Source organism: Pezoporus occidentalis, unplaced genomic scaffold (genome assembly GCF_034315485.1).
Source record: "Pezoporus occidentalis ecotype Australia unplaced genomic scaffold, CSIRO_AGI_Poc_V1 ctg48, whole genome shotgun sequence".
Taxonomy (NCBI): Eukaryota; Metazoa; Chordata; class Aves; order Psittaciformes; family Psittacidae; genus Pezoporus; species Pezoporus occidentalis.
This window is the reverse complement of record NW_026915813.1, coordinates 2,966,977-2,989,276: the sequence shown is the minus strand read 5'-3', so window position 1 is coordinate 2,989,276 and position 22,300 is coordinate 2,966,977.

The window sequence follows — 22,300 nt, the reverse complement described above, 5'->3', positions numbered from 1 at the left end:
GCCAACATGGTGATCCCCATCACAATCAGCAAACAGGTCTCAACAGTATTAAAAGGCCATTCAAAATCTTCAAAACGATGCTGTAAACGGTCGGGGGGGGGGGGGGGGGGTGCTGGGGGGATAAGAGAATGTCTCCTTCAGAGGTTGACCACCTGAGAAGGGGAAAAAAGATGTGTAATTGCTAACCATTTCTATTATATACCTCCCAAAGTATAAAGGTGGTGACCACGCTGGGAACATAAGCCAGATCAGTTTCGCAATCAATGATTCTATTGTATTACAAGTCATTACCATAAAGTACAATGAGACAAGACCCTTAGCCCAAGGCCCCCAGCCGATAAACACATAGCAAATACTGGCTCTAAGTAAGGTACAATATGCTGGAACTGTGAGATCAAGAGAAACAACTTTGAGAGCCAATATATGTGAAACAATGAATGCTTATCACAAATACAATTAGACACACTCCGGTCAGATCTGTCGTTATCTCAACCCTTCGTGCCCCACGTTGGGTGCCAAAAAAAACTGTTGTGGTTTAAACACAGTCAGACACATAGTTTCTACTACCCCCCCCTCACCTCGCTCCCCGTTCCCGGAGGGATGGGGAGGATAATCAAAAGAATGTAACTCCCACGGCTTGGGATAAGAACAGTCCAGTAACTAAGGTATAACACAAATCACTACTCCTACCACCAGTAATAATAATGATAAGGGAAATAACAAGGGAAGAGAATACGATACCAACCACCGAAAGGAGCCCGACCGAGAAGAGAGAGCGCCCTTTCGTGTAACTCCCAGTTACCTCCCCTGGGCATGATGTGCTGTGGTATGGAATACCTCTTTGGCTAGCTTGGGTTAGATGTCCTGTCTCTGCTTCCTCCCTGCTTCCCCTCCTCCCTGGCAGAGCATGAGTCTCACAAAGTCCATGGTCAAAGTAAATATTTGAGCAGTAACTAAAACCATTGGTGTTATCAGTTCTGTTCCCAGGCCGAAAGTCAAAACACAGTGCTGCACCAGCTACTAAGAAGGAGGAAAAAATGACTTTTACTGCTGAACCCAGGACAATCGCGTATTACCTGAGGCAGTAGTGGAAGGAACTTTCCTTTCACAAGCTTTCATTTGAATCTTGGCTTCTGTAAAAGTGCACTGAAATTAGATATCACCTGGTCACCACATAATGACTGTGATTTTCTCAATGCAAAGACCTTCACATCTTTCTCCTTATATTGGCAGGGAAACAGAGTTTTGTTGCTGTTAGCTTCAGTATTTAAATTCTGTTACAAACACACAAACCTAAGAAGGAACTAAGTTTTCTATGTAGATAGGAATCCATATGTGGAATAATAGAGATGATTAATACTTAGATGAAGTATTAATAAGAATCTAGTAATGTCTGTATCAACCTGGACTGCTAGTTTCTATGTCCATTTCATCTCTAATTTGCAGTCAATAAGATTTCTGAATCTCACAAAAGTGCTCTGCTTAAGCGACGTGATGTCTAAGTAGCTGTGGCATAACAAGGTAAAGATGACAACGCTACTTGTAAGGCCCAGAACACTACGTTCTCTAGAGAGTAATGAAAAGATGATTTTATGACACTATATTCTGACACTGTGTGATCAATTTTAATGAAAGATATACTTGCTTTCTTTTGCTGTGATTAATCTAGAAATATTTAACCCCCTAAACTGGAAGGAAAAATACCTGTGTCACTTTAATGGAGTAAAAATGTGCTAAATCTTTGTACTGAATATGAGCTTAAGAACTAAAAGTAGGTAAAAATACTTCAATTCCCATATTTTTTTTTCACAGCAACTGAATAAAAACAGGAATAGATACCTCATCTTTCTATTAGTAGCTGGTATCTGCTTACAAATACCTACTGCATACAGTACTTTACTCAGATTTTTAAAGAAGGAAAAGATTCCATTTCCTAAGCTATTCCAGCTTTCAAAGGACCAGATAAATGCTTTTCAGAATTATAAGTTAATTAAAATCATCTTACAGCCATATACTTTAAAGGATCAAAGCACTTCTATACATATATGTACAAAGAATGTCCAGGAGTCTTCTAAATCCGCTTGTGAAATCCAGCTTTTTCTGGGGGAAATGTAGCAACTAATCAATAGTAAAAATACACAAAAGCTTGAAAGAGCAGGTGAATAAAACTTCTTCCTTTCACAGCTTTGGCATAAGTAGACAAAATGCAATTATCCAGTTGGAATTTGAGTGGGACCTTATAATTAACATTATTGTTTTTCTAAAGAAGTGGTGGATCTACATATTAGAGAGACTAGAAATACCTTAAAAAGAATGGTTACATCAGGGATTTGGTTTTTTTTTCATTGAAATAGTTCAACTTCACAATAAGAAGAATCTTCACTCCTAACACTTTATTTCTAAATTTGTCTTAATAATATCCTATGGGTTCTATAATCATATTCTCACAGACATTTATGCATTTCTGCATTTAAACAAGAACCAGTCAAAATGACACCCAGCATTTCATTCTGGTGGTAATACTGCCTGTTGCCTTTATTTTACATGCTGGAATATTTCTAAGATTTCTATAGTCTTTAGAGAAAATCAACTAAGCTAATTCTATCTATTCTTTTAATGTGGTTTATGTTTTCTTTGGTGTTTGGTTTTCCTTTCTTTTTGTACTGATGACTGATAAGGTACTCTCCAACCTTTAATTCTTTCCATGTCTGTTTGAAGAGTTTTGCCTAACCTATGCAGCAAGTTTAGGGTTTTTTTTTGTTCTCAGTTGAGCTGTTTTCTGCCTTGGCTTTACATTCTGTTCAAATAATGAAAAATCCAATCCATATTACAATCATTGTCATAATTGTGATGATTTGCAGAAATGAAGGACAACCAAGTTGTCCCAGAAGTTTACACATTATATTAGCAAAAAAACCCCAGTCGTGTAACTGCAGACAGGAACAGATGGAAAGATATATCCTGCTAAGCTACCAGTGTGATAGGAAGCCTCTTTAGTTTCACAGATATGATTTCTCTTTCTGCAAATATCAAAGAATAATCTGCAAGTTTTGTGTTCTATTTGGTTGCTGTTGTTGCTTCAAATGCACTCCACAGTTATGGCTCTAAGTACCTGACTTCACTATAAGCATCATATGTATTAATGGAAAAGCCATTTATTAAGCTTTTGCAGTCCTTAATGTTAATTACTGCAATTAATGAATGGAACTGCAAGTAGAGTTCAACTAAGGGTTTTCTAAACTATCAATGAGGCCTCATTAATAATGTTCATGACTGTCTACTGGGAATTATTTAACAGCCCTGAGACTTATTATGTATAGGACCTCAGTTTGAACTTTCTTGACTCTTCTTCAGATAAATTAATGATGTCCCACAAACTCTTAGGACCCCACCTTCAGCTGTTTTTCGGAAGAAACACAGTTTTAAAGTCACCTTTGCAAAAATGAAATTTAAAAAAGTGTTATAACTCTGAATATATCATGTAAAATTCTTCTAGATGAGAAAATATACTTTACTTTTCACTCTACAATATGGCATTTCTCTTGGAGGACAAATACTAGCTTACCACTAGATTTAAGTGTTAAGAACAAAACTGCTGATCTTTGAGGTCGCTACAGCCTTAGAGATGTTTCACAGGAATAAGTAAGTTAAATTATGCCTCATTCTTTCAGCTAATAATGTCCCTACAACTGCTTTAGCTTCTTTTATGTTTTGAAGTGAAAACGGTCAGGTGCAAATGCTCTGTTTTAATAACTTTCCAAGTAAAATCTGGCAAAAGATTTTAGTAAAGATGTAGTAAAAAACTACATTTAATGTTGATATTTTATTTCAAAATCTGCTATTTATTTGTTCAACTGATATTTGTTAATAGAAAGACTGGAAGATGTATTGCTCTAAACAAGTTGAGGTTAAAGGAAACTAAGCTCAAACACAATGAGGTTTACACTGTAAGATGAGACCCTCACTTACCTTTGCTGACATTGCACAATGTACACATACCCAGGGTGGACACATTATCCAGGGTGGCATTAGCATTCCTGGTTTTTAGTGAATGGTCTATTTGAATAACAGAAATAAGTACTGATTATAGGTGCCTAATCCATGTATCACAGGAATAATCTATTCAGAGTAGGTTCTGACTGTGCAAAATGCTGACACTGAGCTGATGTGAACACCCAAGAAGTTCTATCCCATTTCTGTATATTTATCTGCCCTGAGCTGTGCCATGCAGTAAGTCATGCCAGATGAAGAATGTAGAGATTTCCCAGATGTTGTGACAAAGAGATAGAACAGATGTGGTGTCTTTGTTGCCTACAATGCATATAAATGTATAAACACAATGCATTTAAATATATAAATGCAATAGCAACCTGCTAACGATTCCCTTCAGAATTAAATAAAAAAATTAATTTCATCATAATAAAGCAGAAAAGAAGGGTAACGTAGTCTAAGAACAAATAAGTACACAGACTACAGAGCTTAATAAGCTAAGTTACTTGAGTTAGCACAGCATATTTCCAATTAATTTACAATACACTGAGAATTCACTTAAGGTGCATTTACTCTTCTGCCTGTTCATTTTTTTTTCTTTTATTCATTTTTTTTTTAAATAAAACTAGTAGTGGTGGATTAAGGGACTGCAATGAGTATCAGGAGATATAAACTTAAGCTTTTGTTCTGGCACAGACTTCCCACACAATTTCAAAAAGTCTTTTCATTTTGGGGGCATGTCTACATTGAGGACTGTGGTTTGGAAATCTTAGCAATTTAGATGAGGTACTGGAAACAGTCTAGCTGTGATAGCACCTGCAGAAGCTGTTAAGAACAAATATCTTTGGTATCTGCAATGAATGACTGTATGCAGGAGCTCCTACCTGCAACATTCATCAGTTGATAGGATGTATTTTTGTAGTCCTGAGCCAAGAAGCATCTGGGGTTTGTGAGTATACCAAGGTTCAAGAAAGAGGTATTGTTTGCTGAAGGTGGGTAAGACAAGAAGGATCTGTTGATCACAGCACGGAGTGACCCAGGATAAACAACTGATTTTATTTCAAGTAGTGTGAAAGAAAGGATGGGTCTCTGGGGCCATGCAGGGAAAGAACCTTTTGGGTTGGCTTATCTGTTACTCTGTGTACAGGATCAGGATTTCCAACACCAAGATGGAACCTACAAATTCTCTGCTGTTCAAAGAGATCAAAGGACACTAAACTTCTCTGAAGCCAGTAAATACCTTTTTTTTCATTTAGCTGGGCTATTTTTTTACATTCAGGATTCTTATAACTATGCAAATTTAGGTGCCTAATTTTAGATGCTTCTTTAAATGCATGGAATAAGGTTATAGATAGTGCTCCCATATTGAGACAGCCCTCTGACTCTAGATAGTAATCTACGTGAATGAAACTCTTGGCTAAATATTCAGGAGAAGCAGAAGGTGAGCTGAGGGCACATAAAAATAGAATCCCTTCAGTGGCATTAATTCCAGTGCAACAACTAAAGCTTACATGGGGCTGAAGTTCTTACAGATCAGTCATGCTGACTATCTTTTAATACCAGAGTCAGGTACACCATAGCTTTGTAAACAGGTAAAATCAGCATGAGGAGCAGGCACAGAGTCTATCACATAATGCCCAGCAGGCACTAAATACTCAGTAGGACAACTTGAAAATCAATTATCTTCAAATAGCATGGCAAAAACCTCCTCTGTTTCTGAATTACCAACATCAAGTCCATTCACATAACGACAACTCAAAACACAAAAACAAAGTAAAGCCTCATGAAAGTCTGTTTCAGCAAGGACTACATCACCCCAATCCTTTTGCTTTGTCTCTTCAAGGAATTCTTTCTCCCTGATGTGGAGATGAATTAATCTTTCTGTTACATAAAATGCATACTCTGTGGGGAAGATGCATAAAGCATGCAAGAGATGGATGGATTTTTTGTAGAGTAAGGTCACCCTCGGGGGGTGAGAGCGCAGGGAAAAATGCTCATTGGGTAATTACCATTTCTGGATACTCTGGAGAATTGCAGGCTTGATACCAGCTGAAAGAGCCTGTGATTTTCAATTAATTCTTTGGTCATGTAGATTGGTAATTACCTCAATTGTTGGGGTGCTGGTTTGCACTAACCTCAGCAGGGAGATGAGGAAGTGGAAATGGTTTCATTTACCTGGCCGTAGATGGCTGCAACCAGGTGTGAAGCACAAGCAGGGTTCTCCTGAATTGCTTATCAAGAGCAGGGGGATTCTCAAATTTTGAGGAAGACCTCTACTGTGATGCTGGGAAGCAATGGGTGGAGAGTGAGCCCTGTGCTCATAGTCCTGTTCCTAGCTAGGTTGGGAAATACCTGGAAAAGCAGTGTCTTGTTGACCAGGTGATGCTGGCAGCCTGAAACCAGCCCAAGACAGCACTGCGCACTGGGACTTGGGTGACAGAGGCAAGAGCTATGTAAATTTGGTACCTGCTAATGCAGAAGTAACCATCTAAAAAACAAAGATATTAGGAAGAAGCAAAATGAAAGAAAAGATTTTGAGGCAAGAAAGGGGATGGAAAAGAGGATCTGTTCAGGTGTATTATGTTATAAGGGCTTCACTGTTTTAATTACTACAAGCTAAAATTCTTAGAGCCTGCAGTAGCTTTTTAGGCACATGTTTTAGTTTTAAGTAATTAGGGAGTTTGATGAGGAAGACAAGGATTTTAGAATTTAAAGTCGAGTATAGAGGCAGAGGAGTCTTTTTCTCAGGCTTCTCTGTATTACATAATTATTAACCTTGAGTTAAATGTTACGGGAAGGACTGGGAGCTTTTATTCATGAATCACAAGCACAAAACATGATCCAAAAGCTCTTTGAAAAAACCTCTCTGAGAACTCTGCCAGTGTGAAGCCTGGAGAACTTAGGTCAACATGTATATTGAGGATCAGATAAAGTTTAGCAGAGCAACATTTATCTCTTGGAAAGACAGACTTAATGAGCAATATCTGTGGAAATACGTAGAACTTCTGTGTTCCAATGTATAGAAGAGATAAGGCAGTTGATGTTAGGTTTTGTGTGACATTAAGTTTCAGATTGCCCATGGAAAACTCTTAAAAGAAATTAAAATATAGTAGGAGAAAATTAAGAATACACCTATCTTCATAGCTGTTACTTCTCCCAGCATTTATTGTGTAAACTTACAGCCTTCTGAGTGTGAAGTTGCTGAGATTTTCATATGAAGGAAAGCTACAATCCTATTGGAAAGGATATACCATGCTCTCCCTATCAACAGCTATTGTATCTGGTTATGGAGATGGGAATTCTAGGGTTCCTGCGTTATGACCTATGTAGAATATGTCTATACAAGACAAAAGGTCATGTTTCCATAATTAAGATGTATGTTTTAAAAAGTATGTGTGGGTATGTTACTGCCACGTTGGATCTCAGTATGTTTTTCTCAGGAACTTTTTTTTTCAGCCAGTAAGTTGGAGTCCTGAATGAGCCTTCATCTTGAGCAGAAGTGTGGGTTTGATGGTGAACATATGTTCACCGAGGTAATTTTTTGCTTTGAATATTATTTATCACCATGAACATGCATACTAATAGTCCATTTATTGCTGCCACACTAAGCATGTTCTACTTGGGATATTAAGAAATCTTAACAAGGCCTTCCAATATCTGGCTGTCCCTTCCACCCAAAGTTCATAACAGTTGTGACTTAATTACATGATGAAAAGGATGTCAAGTGAAACTTGTCTCCAGCCCCCCTCCCTTGAGGTACCAGTGAATAAAATTAGGTGTCTGATGGTCAGTTAGTTTGCTCTTGGCTTCTTTATTATTTGAATCAATCAACTAGTTTTATCTGGAAAGAAAGAAAAAGGTATAGTTTTGGGGATAGTTCACTCCAAGAAGCACTTTTAAAGGCAGCATGGATGAGACTGTACCTGATTTATTTCCGAGTAGCCTATGTTGTCCTACAAGACTATTGCAGGCTTTATGTCCTTCAGCATCTCATACATTCCCTCCTGTCATGATACCCACATCTATTCTCCACCACCTCCCCACAGGGCTGTAAAACAGCTTTTAGTTGAAACCTGTTTCTCCCTGGAATTTCTACATTTTAGGACAATGAGGGGCCAGAGGAGACCCAGTGTATGTATTACATGACTACTGGTGCTGTTTGCTTTAGAGGCAGGTAGCTCCAAGCAGTATGGCTCCAACCATTTGCTTGGCCACTGGAGCTCACCCACACTTAGCAGTATAGATTTAGATTCTGAGCATGCTTGTTGTTGAGGTCCCAAAGTGAGCATCTTGCCCTACACAAGATAGATAGGGCTCTGGGATGCTGCTTTACAAAATATTCTTTGTACAAAAAAAAAGACTGTCTTTCAGTATATTTTTACTCAGTGGGGCACAAGCCACATTTAATCTTGAAATATCTGCATTGTGTTATTTTGTGGCATATTTCACCTTAAAGATTTCTGTATTTACTTTGTCTTGATTGGAAAGTCTAATCTATCAGTTAGTGGCATCTCACTATACTTCCATCAGGGGCACATAATGACTATAGATACCTAATACAAATTTGTAGGGTACTTTAAAATGTGGCTCAATGCACTTGGGAGGCATGAACTGCTCTCTTATACCTGAGAGGACTAAGAAGAAAGGGAGAAGGAAGAAGAAGCTAAAAAAGGAAGTGAAGAATTAGAAAGAATAAGTCTGTGGCTGCTTGAAGTGAGTATCTTTAAACTATAATTTAAATAAATTCTTCAACAATTAAATATTTAGAATTTTTTATTAATGAATGTGTATTTTTTTTACAAATATGAAATTACATGTTAATTATAATTGTTTATTTCTATCTACCTATATATTTCCAATTTTATCTACAGATCCGTGTTTATATAAATCATACACACACGTGGATGTAAATGTGTGAATTCTTGAAATGCATAAATGCATGTGAATTGCCCTCTTTCATGACTAAATTCAGCCAGTTCTATGCTGGAATTAATTTTCCATACTAGCTGCACAAAAGGCATTCAGAAAGAAAGAGGAATTCACTATCAAGTCAAGGAAAAGGCAGAACGTTATCATCCTGAAATAAGACTATGATGGTCAAAGTGTGGCAAAAAAGTCAGTGTAGTCACAAACAGCCTGGCATACTCATTTCTCAGTTTCTTTAGAGATTAAAATTCTGCAGGAGTAAAATTTTCCTCTGTGTTGCAGATTTTGCCAGTTGGTCTAGGCTGGATGTTAAATCAAACTAAAACAAGTGGAAATGCTGGGAGGCTGGCGATCACCTTCTATTTTGCACTTAGATGGTTCATGCCTTCATGAGACTGCAACCACAAAGGAAAAAAAGCATCCAAAAAAAAAAAAACAACCAGCTGGATATTGGGGGTCACATCTAAGTGTCTCCCTCTCAGTTTGAGAAAGATTAGCAGCGTTGTCCCATCGCATAAATATCTATGTCCGGCTTCTGCTGCAAACTTTCTAGTTTGAGACTAGAAGAAATTACCCAGAAAAACAGCAGAGTCTACATCTGCAGAGGTTTGCAAGGCCCAGCTGGACAAGGGCACAGCCATCCTGCTCGTGCTGGTGAGAGACCTCTTCTGAACAGAAAGGTGTCCTTGAAACATTCAGAGGGGACTATTCCAACCACAGTTTCTATGATTCCATAATTATGTTTGACGCATCCTACAAGCACTACCAGTATTAAAAAAAAAAAACCTCCAACCCAAACTTGTTAAGACATTATAATACTTTCAACTGGGGAATTTTGAATGTTTTCAATTTCTTGTTAATTTATTCCTGAGTTATGAAGTGTTTAAAACCCCTGAAAAGAAATGTCTGGTTAGAAGGCATTTTCTATGAAAAAACTACCAAAGTTAAAAACCTTTTTTTGAAACTAGGAACTTTAGACCAAAATAAAAGTAAGTGCTGTGATAATTTAGGATGAATATCAATATTATGCTAGATTGAAACATGAAATGAATAAATGTGGGATGATAGCAGCACAACCACAGTATGATTAACTCAATTTAGGATTTTTAGGGTTTTGCATCAGTAGCTCTAGCAGGAGACAGAAAGCTCTGTTTTTTGGCCGCATCACTATGCAATCAACACTGAAGAGATCAGCAATAGCCAGTGAGCTGAATCAAAGAGTCCTTCCATGCACACATCTGCTAATCTGAAGTAGGAGGTATTTGGCTCCACACCTATGGAGTTTCGTAGGTTTCAGCAGGGAATGACCACCCTTCTCATCCCCTTTGTTCTGCAGCATAAACCTGCAGCAGTTGTTTAGAAAATGGATGTGAATATCTTAGTGCTGGTAAGAGGTTAAAGAACATTGGGCTGAGGCTTTATTCCAGTTTTTGAATACTCAACACTTCTTGGGAAGAATGTCCTGAAAACAGAGCTCAGAGCATTTCCAAAAATTGCTTTTATATGAGCAAAGCCACTGTTTTGTAACCAACTCTTACAGTTTGTTACAAACGGTAAAACTTTTACAAACCATTGCAAACCAGCATGTTAGAGTTGAGCTTTTTTCTGTAGTAAAGAAGCCTATTCTAAAAGTGGTAAAAAAATAAATTTGGAAGTGGGATATTATACATATTGTGTCCTGTGCTTACAGTCTTGACTGATAAACGTGAAAAAATATAGCCTATTGAGGTCAATGGGATGTTTTCTTAAGTAGAAAGTGAAAAGGATGCTTGATGCAGGACACTTGAGGGACTTTATCTCTAAAAGCATTGGTGTTACTGAGAATCCTTAGGATAAGGTTTCAGATGTTTTTACTGGGAAGACATGTGATAGTACTCATGTGTTCTACCTTAAGAAATTCAGCATTGTAACTATGACTACTGACTTGTTATAGAGAAGGGGAGGAAGAAAGAACCTGTATGTAAAAGTGAAATAAGGTGGTTTATTTTCATTAATTTGGAGTAATGACTATACTCATTCAGATTCCTGAAGCCTCTGTAGTCTACCAGGTTTATAATGCATCGTATCACAGCAAATTTGCTCATAACTCACTCAAAGCTCAGCTCAGTATTAGCTGACCGACCGCACTTCGTTTGCTGCAAAATCCATTTGGTTTAGTGATTTTTTTTTCTTTTTTTTTTTTTTTAAGAAATGGAACTTTGAATGATGGTTGTTGACAGATTTATTTGTCTCCCACGGCGATGAGTTGCATGGGTGTAAGCAAGGGCAGAGCTTGGCTCTAAATGACTAAAATGCTACACTCCCTTGGCTGTGAGATGCTGAGAGAATGCATAAAAATAACACAGATCATGAAAGCTTCAAAAGTAGCAGAAAGAGGGGGCTGAGCCAACCTATCATGCCTCCTTCTTCCTAGGGGCCTGCAGAAAGATTTCTGCGCCTTCAGCTGGTCTTGCTTAGCTGGACTACACAGACTAGCCGAGAGTTACAGGCATAAAGCTGGGGAGAGGCCACACTCAGAAACCAGCAGCAGCTCCCTCGTCGATTAAAAGGACTGTGCTGACACCTTAGATGCAGAAGAGTGGGCTGGACCATGTGCATGGGTGCAGGAATGCTGCTACAGTGGTTTCAGCTCACTGGTCACCACCTTTCCAAAGGCAGCACTTGCATTGTGTCCATGATCACTGCAGGTTTTCTGCAGCATGGCAAACAGCTCATCTACATTTTGGCTGAATTATAACCTCTATAGTATATTGCACAATAACAATGAGATGCCCTCTCTAAACAGTCCCGTGTCTGTACATACAATGTCTGTATACTCTGCCTCGTGGACCATTTCTGTTTTCATTCATTATACCCATTGAATTTTTCAGAGCATGTGATTTCTAGGTAAACTGAAAATGGGAAAAAAAATGCAAGTTAGGTTCAATATAGAATAAAGGCAGCTTAATGAGAGAGAAAAGCTAACACTGCAGTTCTTAAAGCACAGGGGAAATTTAAGCATGGAATACTAGAAATGGGATTGCAGCCTTTGTTCTTACTACATGTTGCATCTAACAATTCCATTTGTTCCGCTGTTCTCCAGTGCCGGGGCTAAGCAAATAGTTTGAAATAAATAATTTAGCCTTTTAATTTAACTTTCATTCCTGCTCATGGAGTCCCCACATGCTGACTGCAGTGGTTTTAAACTTCCTTGCACTTCAAGATCATGCAAGTTTTAGGGATGAAAGGAAGGAGGTGATATTTATTGTGATGTGCCCAGTGTGATATGACACTCTTAACTGATCATAAGTTGCTTGTCCTCCCTGTGGCTGTGGTGGAACAGTGAGGAGGCAAAGTGAAATCTGTCATTTTGAGACAAAACATGAATTTCTCCTTTTGAAAAGATTACTATCTCTATAATTTGCATGGGAAGGTTAATGTGGAGTCATTACTGAAACAAGCAAGACTATTTCTGTATGAATCATTAATTCTAGATACTTAACACAGGGCTGTATCCAAAGGAGACATTGCTTGAGACAGAACACTCTGAGACCTATTCCAAAATAAATTACACCTTTTACATTGCATCATGAAATGGACCTTTATGTCAATGGGGAAAGTAAAGGATTTCCTGATGCCTCCACTACAAAGCAGAGGACAAAACCAGGTCGCTCTGAGCTGTGTTTTTATCAGTTTTTCCTTCCTTGCTGTGGTAAAATGTGTGACTGTGATCTCACCCTGAGAGATTGTTGCTTTGCCTCACACAGGGTCAAACTTTTGGCAGAAAGAGTTACAAATATTCAGCTGAGAAAATGCCCGAAAGAGTTTCTCATACTGCAGCTTGAAGCACACAAGAGTTAGTTGAGAGGATTACTGCTGAGTTGTTTTTCCACCAAGAAGAGAGAGTGAAGTGTGAGTTTACTATGCTTGACATCATAAAGTACTACTACAGCAACAGCCCACTGTTCGTCTGCTTAAATATCAATTTAGTGGAGAAAATAGTACAAATATGAGAAACCAGAGTCTCTTATTGTATCCACGCTTCCTTTGGTGGGCAGGTTTTTTATCAATAAATCTGTACCGTTTGAGAATTACAAGGGGAAGGTTTTGAACTGCGAAATTGTGGAATCAGTATTTCTCCGGGTGATTACATTAGAAAAAAATTTGTCTCACAAGTCACATTGCTGGAATATTATGAAGTTTTGGAAGTTCAGAATAGTGCACAGAAAACTGATGTATCTTTCTTACAGTTCAGAAATGGGAATCAATAATGTTTAGAGTGGGTTTGGCAGTGTTCTTCAGGGAAAAAGAATAAACAGGAAGAAAAGTTATTTTAAATTCAACATGAAAATGGGGAAAAGCACTAGAGTAAAACAGTAATAAAATATTATCAATCAAAAGATCCAAAGAATTTAATTGATCTCAGCTTGTAGAAAACATGTATGTTTTTAATCAGTAAACATTAAGTGCTTTAGAATTCAGATGAGCACACCATTTCTTACAGGCATCCAGAAGCAAATTTCCTTTAGCTTCAGTGACAAATAGGCATCACATTTTTCTGAACAGTATGAACTGAAATCACAGGAATGACGGTCTTGATATTCTGTTATTTTTAGAAATCTGAACTCACTGCCAAAAGGTATGAAAAATTCCACTGTTTTTTGTTAAAAAAAAAAAAAAAGAATAATAAAAAAATACTTACACCCCTAACAAAAGATGGAATCCTTTTGAGAGGTATGAGTTAACCACTTACACTACTTAACTGTTTTCTTCATTTTTCTATCTTTATCTCTTTTACCGTTTTCATTTTAAAAGGATGTGATCTCCTTTATTAATTGCTATCTGAAGTTTTTTCTCTTTATTTCTGTCCTTGAGAACAACATACAATCAGTTCTCCAGGAACACTGGGCAATAGAGAAAGGAAAATTAAAAATATCTTCTCATTTTGTTGCAGAGATACTGGCATATGTAGAAGTAAATGCCAAGCGTTACACACAGTTCAGGGATAATCTTTTTCTGTACTACATGAACTTGTGAAATCATCATCTCAACAATTAACCAGCATGATTAATGAGACAGGGGAAAAAAAGAATAGTTGCTGCTATTCTGTTGGTGCAGAATCTAAATGTCTCCTTAAAATAGACTTAATCTACTTTATTTTACATTTTGCTTGAGTGTCTTCAATCTTTTAGAGAGAGTGGCTGCCATGGTTCTTGGACTAGCTGTTTTTGTCTGTAGTAAATGCTAGACTGGTGTTGTCATGCTGCCCCAGCAACAATTCTCTTTTTCTTTCAAATGAATGCACCAGTGTCTTATTAAATAAATCGAATTTAAAAAAACAACAACAACAACACACACACACAAAAAAAAACAACAAAAAAATCCCACAACAAAACCCACCCAACACAAAATGAAAGACAGGGAAAGAGAGAGGCACAAATCAAATGAAAGCCGAGTGGGCTCTGCAGGCTGTGGCCTTGCTCCCACTGGGCCCACACAGCACGTGCCCTTTTATCTTAGTGCCTTTAAGCTATGGTGGTCTGTTCAGCCTTCTGGGGCTACATATGTCTCTGGGCCAGGATAATTGTTTTCAACAGCATGAGCTTAACTTTATCATCCCTCCTGCCTCTTGACTTACTGTAAATTAAACAGTGGCTCTGTGAAAAAAATCCCAAAGCTGGGTAGTTTCAGCAGCTTTTTTATGACTTAAAAAAAAAAAAAAAAGCCAGAACTTGTTATTTTATGGGTATCTTGGAACATTTTTCTAGTTTCTGTGCAATGAGATTGAACTAATTTTAAATACTTCTATCTTTATTTCTCTCATTAAAAAAAAAGAACAGCTGGAGCAAGGAGAAATCAGAAAGAAATTATATTAATGAGGAAAGAAGGCTAGACATGGATGTGGAATGTAAGCATAGAAAACATGCAGGAAGCCAAATTCCCATTCAGAGTTTGCCAAATTACCTATGACTTCCCTTTCAAAGCCCTCCTAATAACTCTTCATTGTATGCAAAGCCCATGAGAACAGAGTTAATAACAGTGTATGAGTATCAATTATACATTACAGATATAAATCTTGCAAGCACCCTCTACTGTGTAGGAAAGGGGCCATCTTTGTGTTATGCACAGTTGAGAATGCCTTGTCAGCACTGAGCGCATAATAAAAAATAGTAACAACAGGCAGGAAACCTCCTCAGTTCATTGAGTCACATTATAACTACTTGGTCCACAACTTGGGAAAAGCAAAGTTTTCACAGGTGTTCTTATGCTGATCTGTACCACAAATATTCTTTAACTCCTTAAAACCTGTTGTATTTCTCATTCCTTAGATGTGTATCACCTTTGTCACTCATCTAAAAAGAAGGACCATCAGCAAATTTTAAACTTCTTCTGCCTTGATCGTAATGCCCTTCCCAGAACCTATTTCACTTTAAATGGACTTATATGAACACGGGCTTACATTTAGTCAGTTGACAATTTACCTTCATCTTTTATGACAACATCTGTATTCTTCTGTCTCTACTGAAAATGCCTGCTTTGAATTATTGATTTTAATTTTTGGTAAACACTAGAAGGAAATGTTTTTTTCAGAAGAACACAAAGAATAGAAAGCATTGAGCCATAATTTTTATGTTCTTTCCTGGAAACCATCCAAACGGGGATTTAAGTCAAAGCAGCTAACATCATGTGAGTTTTTAGCTCAATCAGCTAAGCAACTGCAATTACCATTGTGTACATTAGTGTACTACTCTGTGCAGGGGTAAATGTTTTGGTGCTGCTCAGGATTTCAGGTCTTGCAGAAGGACTGTGATCTCTCCTAAATAGTTTGCATTTTCTTTAATTCTGATCTTTTTCTTTAACCTACAAAAAAAATTACTTTGAAAAAAAACATGAGTTTACTTCTGAAGAAAACATACTATGATGCACAGTTATACTGCACTGTTGCAAGGTTCTTCACTGAACCTTTCTTTCCTGGTCATACCCTGGGTCCTGTGCTGGGCTGCAGAGGCCCCATGTGGAATTTAGGCAAATGTTTAAGTGGTGTCTGTCTGTTTCTTTGACCTCAGGACTATCAGAAATTCAGCATGTCCTTTTCAGTCTTTTTGCACCAAGGATTTGAGGTTAAGCTCAGAAGGGAGCTTTATCATCACATCTCGAAGCTTGTACAAGATTCTTACAGACATCGCAAAGCCCTGAAGTCCAGTTCACGATTTGAATCTCTTTTTCTCCCAGAAGTCTTAAAAAAGGCTGTGTTGGGCTAAGCATCTCCCTTGCAGCTCTTACATAGTGTTACATAAAGCCTAAAATAGTTCTGCTCACAGAGAAAAAGGTTTCCTGGAGTTGCAGCTTCTTAAGTAATGGGAGCTGACTACCTTCTCCTCCCTGTCAAGTTATGATTTCTTTATTGAGGAATAAAGGCTAAAATTTCATTATCAACTCTTCAACAACCTTGCTGCGCTGGTATCAGTAAAGACAACGTGTTTCATTACCAGCTTTGTAGCAGATGCAGTAACATCTTTAGTTCACTAATTCACAATCATCTTAATGACGTTCACTGTAGAAATCTGCTGTAGATGTGTACTAAACTAGATATTTACTGGAATTAAAAAGATATTTACTGTATTATGTATACAACAGTAAGCCCATAATTAGTGCAAAATAAACCCTGGTGGCATGATATTTTGGTAATATGACCAAGTCTGCAGTGGCTGCTGCACACCTACAATCAGACAGGGTTGTGGCCTCAAGGCACTGATGATCCCAAAGCTCTGTAGACTTTCCTATCCCAGTGCCTCAGAAATCGTAACCAGCCCCACATGGACATATGCCTGAGGGTGACCTGGTGTGACTCATTCATGTGACCTGCTGGAGATCTTCAGAACAGGGCAGCAGGACATGCTCCTAAGGGACATGAGGAGGAGCTATGAAACCCCTAAAAAAAAAAAAAACAGTGGAAAAGGCAATGACACGTTCCCTTGGGCCTCTCTTGGGAGGTAAAAGCTGGACTCAGCCTTCCCTGTTGTCACAGCTATAGTTCAATGCTTGTGCCATTTGTGTGCCTGGGCATGCAGTCTAAACTGACAGATGTCCCTTGCTCCTCTCCATCACACCATCAGGGATCATGCAAGGCTAACAAGAAGACATGTTTTTTTTCAAGTGATAGCTGAAAGACCAGTCTTTGGCCCCTGTTTTATTGTCAAACATAAATACCTGCACATCTTAATCAGTGCAGATGAGTTGGGAGATCTGCAATTAGATAGCTGTAGGTTTCCTCTGTGCTCGAAGTATTCACGCCTAGTGTGTAACACAGGTTGGCTTTAAGCTGCATATTTTCTACAAACTGTTTTTTTCTGAAGAAACATTTGGCCTCTTAACTTTGCACATTGCTGTATGTGTGGAATTCGGCAATGTCTCCTGCACTTAGCCTCTTCAGGTCCTCTCAGTTGACTTCATTTAAGTATCTGATTCATTGACAGCTCTGTACAATTTGGGCCTGGTGCAAAGTCAGTTTAAATTAACACTAAAATTAACCTAGCCTTTATATAGTCTGGTTCAGGCTTTTTTTTCTTTGTCTCAGTTTCTTGATCCTACTGCTTTTTTGAGGTACAAAACTCCCTTAAGATGATGGCTGGTGCTATGCAGTGCCTAGGTTTCAAGGTCACGTTTATCTCTTGTTTTCCTGAGATAGAGGCAAGTATGGTTGATGTGTTGTGCCTGGAATATAAAAGTGAGTGAGCAGGGGCTGTCTACAGGAATGGCCACCACAGCCCAGGAGCAACTGGAGGGAAAGAAAGCAATCCATGACTTGACCTCTCCATGGTACAAGCAATCCTAGGAAGACCCAGCAAGGGGATCTGGTGGTTTCATGGAGGGGAGCCCAGGCTCCAGCAGTCTGTGCTATTTCCACTGACTGGAATCAATGGGGGCTCCTTCTCATTGCTTGGCCACAAGCTCCTGTCACCCTGGCCCAGATGGAGCAAGAGAGACCAAAGTGCTGCACAGGCAACAAAAGGGCCCAAAGCCGCAGCAGTCTTTGTGCGCTAGATAGAGACAGGTTCCTTTAACAATGCAAAATTGTTTGAGGTGCTCTGCAGAGATACCCTGTACCTTGAGGGGCTGTTTTCTCTGTAAGTATTTCAATATGAAAGCCATTAACAACAACAAAATCTTTGTTCTCCGTGGAGGTGCAGGAACCAGGAACTTCTAAAGCTTGTAATGTTTGTTTCATGTTCTGCCACAGATATTTGGTGTAAGTTTGGGTAAGTCACTCCAATATAGTTGAAGGAAGTTTGATGTGCTTGCTCTATGGGCAGGATTTCATCACAGCCTTTGTTTTCAGAGGAACTTTACCTCCTCTGAGTCAGTCTCTTTATGCGGGGGGGGGGGTTGGGGGGGTGTCAGTATGGATTTATACATGAGGTTTTAGGCATTTACATTAAACAGCTTTAGCCCAAATCCTTGTAAATAATAATAGGTGTTTTGAGTATAAATGAAGTAGTAAAACAGATTTTAAGAGCTACCTGGGACTTAGCCAAAACACTAAACAAATAAATTTTACACATTTAAATATCGACCATCCTTAGTTTTCTGAGAGGCTAAAAAAGAAAAAAGAAAAAAAAAAAAACTGCCCAGGAAACAAAAATCCATGCAAGGTCAGATGGAGAAAAAGAGGTTTCAAAGTTGCAATGCAGTGAAATGAAGTAGAAACTCAGCAGATAGTTAAAATGCCACTCTTGTCTCTAGCAAGATACCTGACTACACAGAGGTAAGAATGCCGCTTTATTTCCAGAGCTGACTAAAGCTGTGATGAATGCATATCTGGAATATATTTTTTCTTGTGTGAATGGGCTACATATCACTATCATTAACAGTAACTCATCCCGTTTATCACAGTGCGTTTCAAGGAGGTGGGAAAACACAGAGGTTACTGTTCTGATTCTGCAGTGTTATGAGACCTTCAACATGCTCATTGTTTTTAGTGTAAATTTTGTATTTCAGAAGCCTTTTTCTTCCTTAGAAATGGCTTATGCAAAACAAACTAGAAATATATTTGAATGCTATGTCTGAGTCTTGGTAGCATTCCTGCATATCAGCTCAAAGCAAAGAGCATTTCTTCACTTGAATGTGTTGTGTTGACTGAATAATGTGTTAGTGCAGTCAAGAATATAGTATTTGTCATCCCCAGCACTTTGAGAAGATATTTGTTCAAATAGAGTTCAGCCTAGTTCTGCAAAATATTTGTTGCTAGGCTCCTATTCACCATTTGTAAGTATGGTCGGATGCCTCTATTCTTTTTAAATTTGTTCCCTCTACCGCACTGTTTGGGAGCTCACTGTTTTCAGCATCCAGATTTCATATCGGTAAGAAGTAATTACCTCCCTGAAAAAATCCCCTCTCCTCCAGATTGAGGCCATGTCACTGCAGCACAAATGCTATTCAGTAGCCACTAGGCATCCTTGGTGGTGACATCTGTTTAGTTGTCTGGTGAGGGATTGAGGTATAATCGGTCATATAGGTGTTGAATAGTATTGGCTTCCTGACAGACCCTCAGAATAGCCATAGCAGCATTTTAGAAAAGCAGTCTGTCTGTTTCTGTCACCCAGTAAAACACTCTAATGTCTGGAGACCACTTTTACCTTAAGTATTGTACAAAGCAGGACAAGAAATTACTTCCAAGCCAGAAAAATATACTAAAATTAAACAAACAAACAAACAAATAATGCTTTGCTTACTGGATTTTTCTTTACTGAATTGTGATTCAGCAGATGACTAACTCACCTATGGCATCACTAACAAACAGTTAAATCTCCCATCTCCTCTAGAATTCCTAAATGGATTACATATCATTGCCTAAGATTTAGAAGAAGGTATGGCAGAGCTTGCAGTTCCATTGTTATCAGTTAGTGAATAAAAGATGAAGATTAGCATGATTAAAGAGAAGTGAAACAGGGGTTCAGCACTATTAACTCAAGGGAGTAATTCTCCTGGACACTACTGGGACTGTGTCCACGACTAAGGACAGAAGAATTATGCTTTAAGGGAAGCAAAAAGCAGAGCCTGTCTAACCAGCCCCCCTGAGGAATGGGAATGATTGCAAGGCATGCTGTTGTCTCTCTTTTTTATGGGCATAGGCAGCCACCTGGAAAACTGTGAGAGGACCAATGCAACTGGCATCAAAGCTAATGTGAGTTCAGACTAGCAGGTGAAGATTATGGTTTAGAATCTGCAGAGCTAAGAGTGGAAACAGACAGACAGACACTGAGGTTTTGTGTCTCAAATGCAAGACTCACAGTAAAAACAGGATTGGGATGCTTCATTTTCACCAGGGAAAAAAGATACGGACAAAGGAAACCAAAGTAGGGATTTGGTGGGTGTAGCCTTGGCAGGAAAGCAAACAAAAGAAATCTGGGGCATCCATCTCACCTAACTGTAGGTATTACAGATGGCTATACAGATATACAGATGGCTGTACCTGAGCAAGTCATCCAGACTCCCTCCAAATTCAGTAGAAATAAAAAATTCCTTTTTAGAGTGTAATTAATCTCAACTTCAAGTAAACAGTCAAAATGTGTGAGATGACTCATGCCCCAGATGTGTCTGTTTCTTTGCTTTAAAGGTGCAGAGTTGCTCAGAGGTGGCTGTGCGAGCCATAGGTGAAGGTATGGGTCATTCCATTAGGTTTCAGTGGGACAGCAAGACTGACACTGCTCTGTACCCTGAAGGGCAATGCTCTTCCATTAAGATCCCCATAAGGAGACATGGAATAAATCTGCAACTAACCCAGCATGTCTCCAGAAATTGTAAAGTTCATCTTTACTATCACTTGCTCAGTACCTTCACCTTCTCAAACTGTATATAGCAGAAAAAAAAAGAAAAAATGTTGTTCCTTGTTGATTATCAGATAATAAAAAATGATTAAAATACAAAGACAGCTTCTAGGTATAACAGCATTTCAGTATGCATTTTTTCCTGTGTTAACACTATTTGTTTACATGTAGACCTGTGTAGTCAACAGCCTTGGCTTCTATAAGAGGCTGAGTTCCAATCACAGCCCAGAAATAAATGCTTTTTCAGTCAGTTACTTCTGCCTCCTTCCAATGGTTTCCCTGTAAGCTTTGCCTAATGAGCTCTCCAGAGTTGCTGCAGGCAGGACACTCAGCTGGGTTTGTGTCCAGACTATAGCTGCTGGACATGAAAAAGTGCAGTAAGGTCTTAAAGCAAAGAAACTCAAACTACAACAGATAGCTAGCAGGACATTTTTATTGCAGAAGTACTGTTAGGATCCATTAGGTTTCCATTAAGATCAGTATATTGAGAGGACTAAAGAAACGTCATCTCTACCTGATGTTATGAACAGCATAGAAAGTACCATATACTTCCAGAAATGGAAATATAAATCACAAGAAAATTCTTGTTCTTTTCGTAACAGGAAAGCTAAAGAAATGGTTTTCTGACAACATTTCTGAAGCTATTTCTGGCTCTTTGACTTTATGTCAGACAAAACCAAGGCATTGCAGGGCACTTGAAGTAAAACTGTCTGATGATACCATTAAGGAACATATTATACTTTTTTGCTGCCCTTTTCCCTAGCTCTTGAGTTTAGACTTATCTGCTGTATAATGACAGAACATTTTGAGTTACACACTTCAGATGTGTTTTCTGTGAGTGATACAAAGCTCCTGCAAGTCATAAAAGAATGGTGAAGCTGACATGAAAAAGAAGAAAACTTTTGTATGATACTCTAAGAAAGTTGTACTTTAATGCACTGTGGAGGTTACTTTCCCTTCAGTGTTTGTTTAAAAACAATTAAGGAGGCTGTGATTCTTTGACCCTTGTTTTACGAGATATTTAGCAAGAACTTAGGAACCAAAAGGTCCCCTTACTTCTCTATCCTCTTTCTGTGAGAGGCAGTTTCAGCCTGAAACAAAACTAAAGAACCAGATATTTAGCTTTTTTGCCTTAAAGGGAACAGGAATCTTTTAATAGGTGCTAAATCCAGAGAGAGAATGAAAATGCTAGTAATGATTTTTATTGTTCACCAACCAGAAAGGAAAATAGCACCTTCTCAATATTCTGATCTTAAAAGGCATATTGGAAATCATGCTCTCCAACCTTGCCTTCCTGCTTCCCAGCAATCAGCAGCTTGGGGACTGTCTTAGTTGGAGGTCACACCCATACTACTGCATTTAAAAGCCATTCTAATAGTTCAACAGTTTATATTTTTGGCTTTCAGAACTCCCTGTGCCTATGAGTTTTACAATTTATGTGCTGTTTGAAAAAGTACTTCTTTTTGTTAGGTTTAAGTCTGCTGTCTAATAACACTTTTGTATGACTCGTGGAACATGTCAACATATGTTGTCCCTGCAACTTCTCTTTGGCAAGTCTGGTTTTATAGACCTCTATT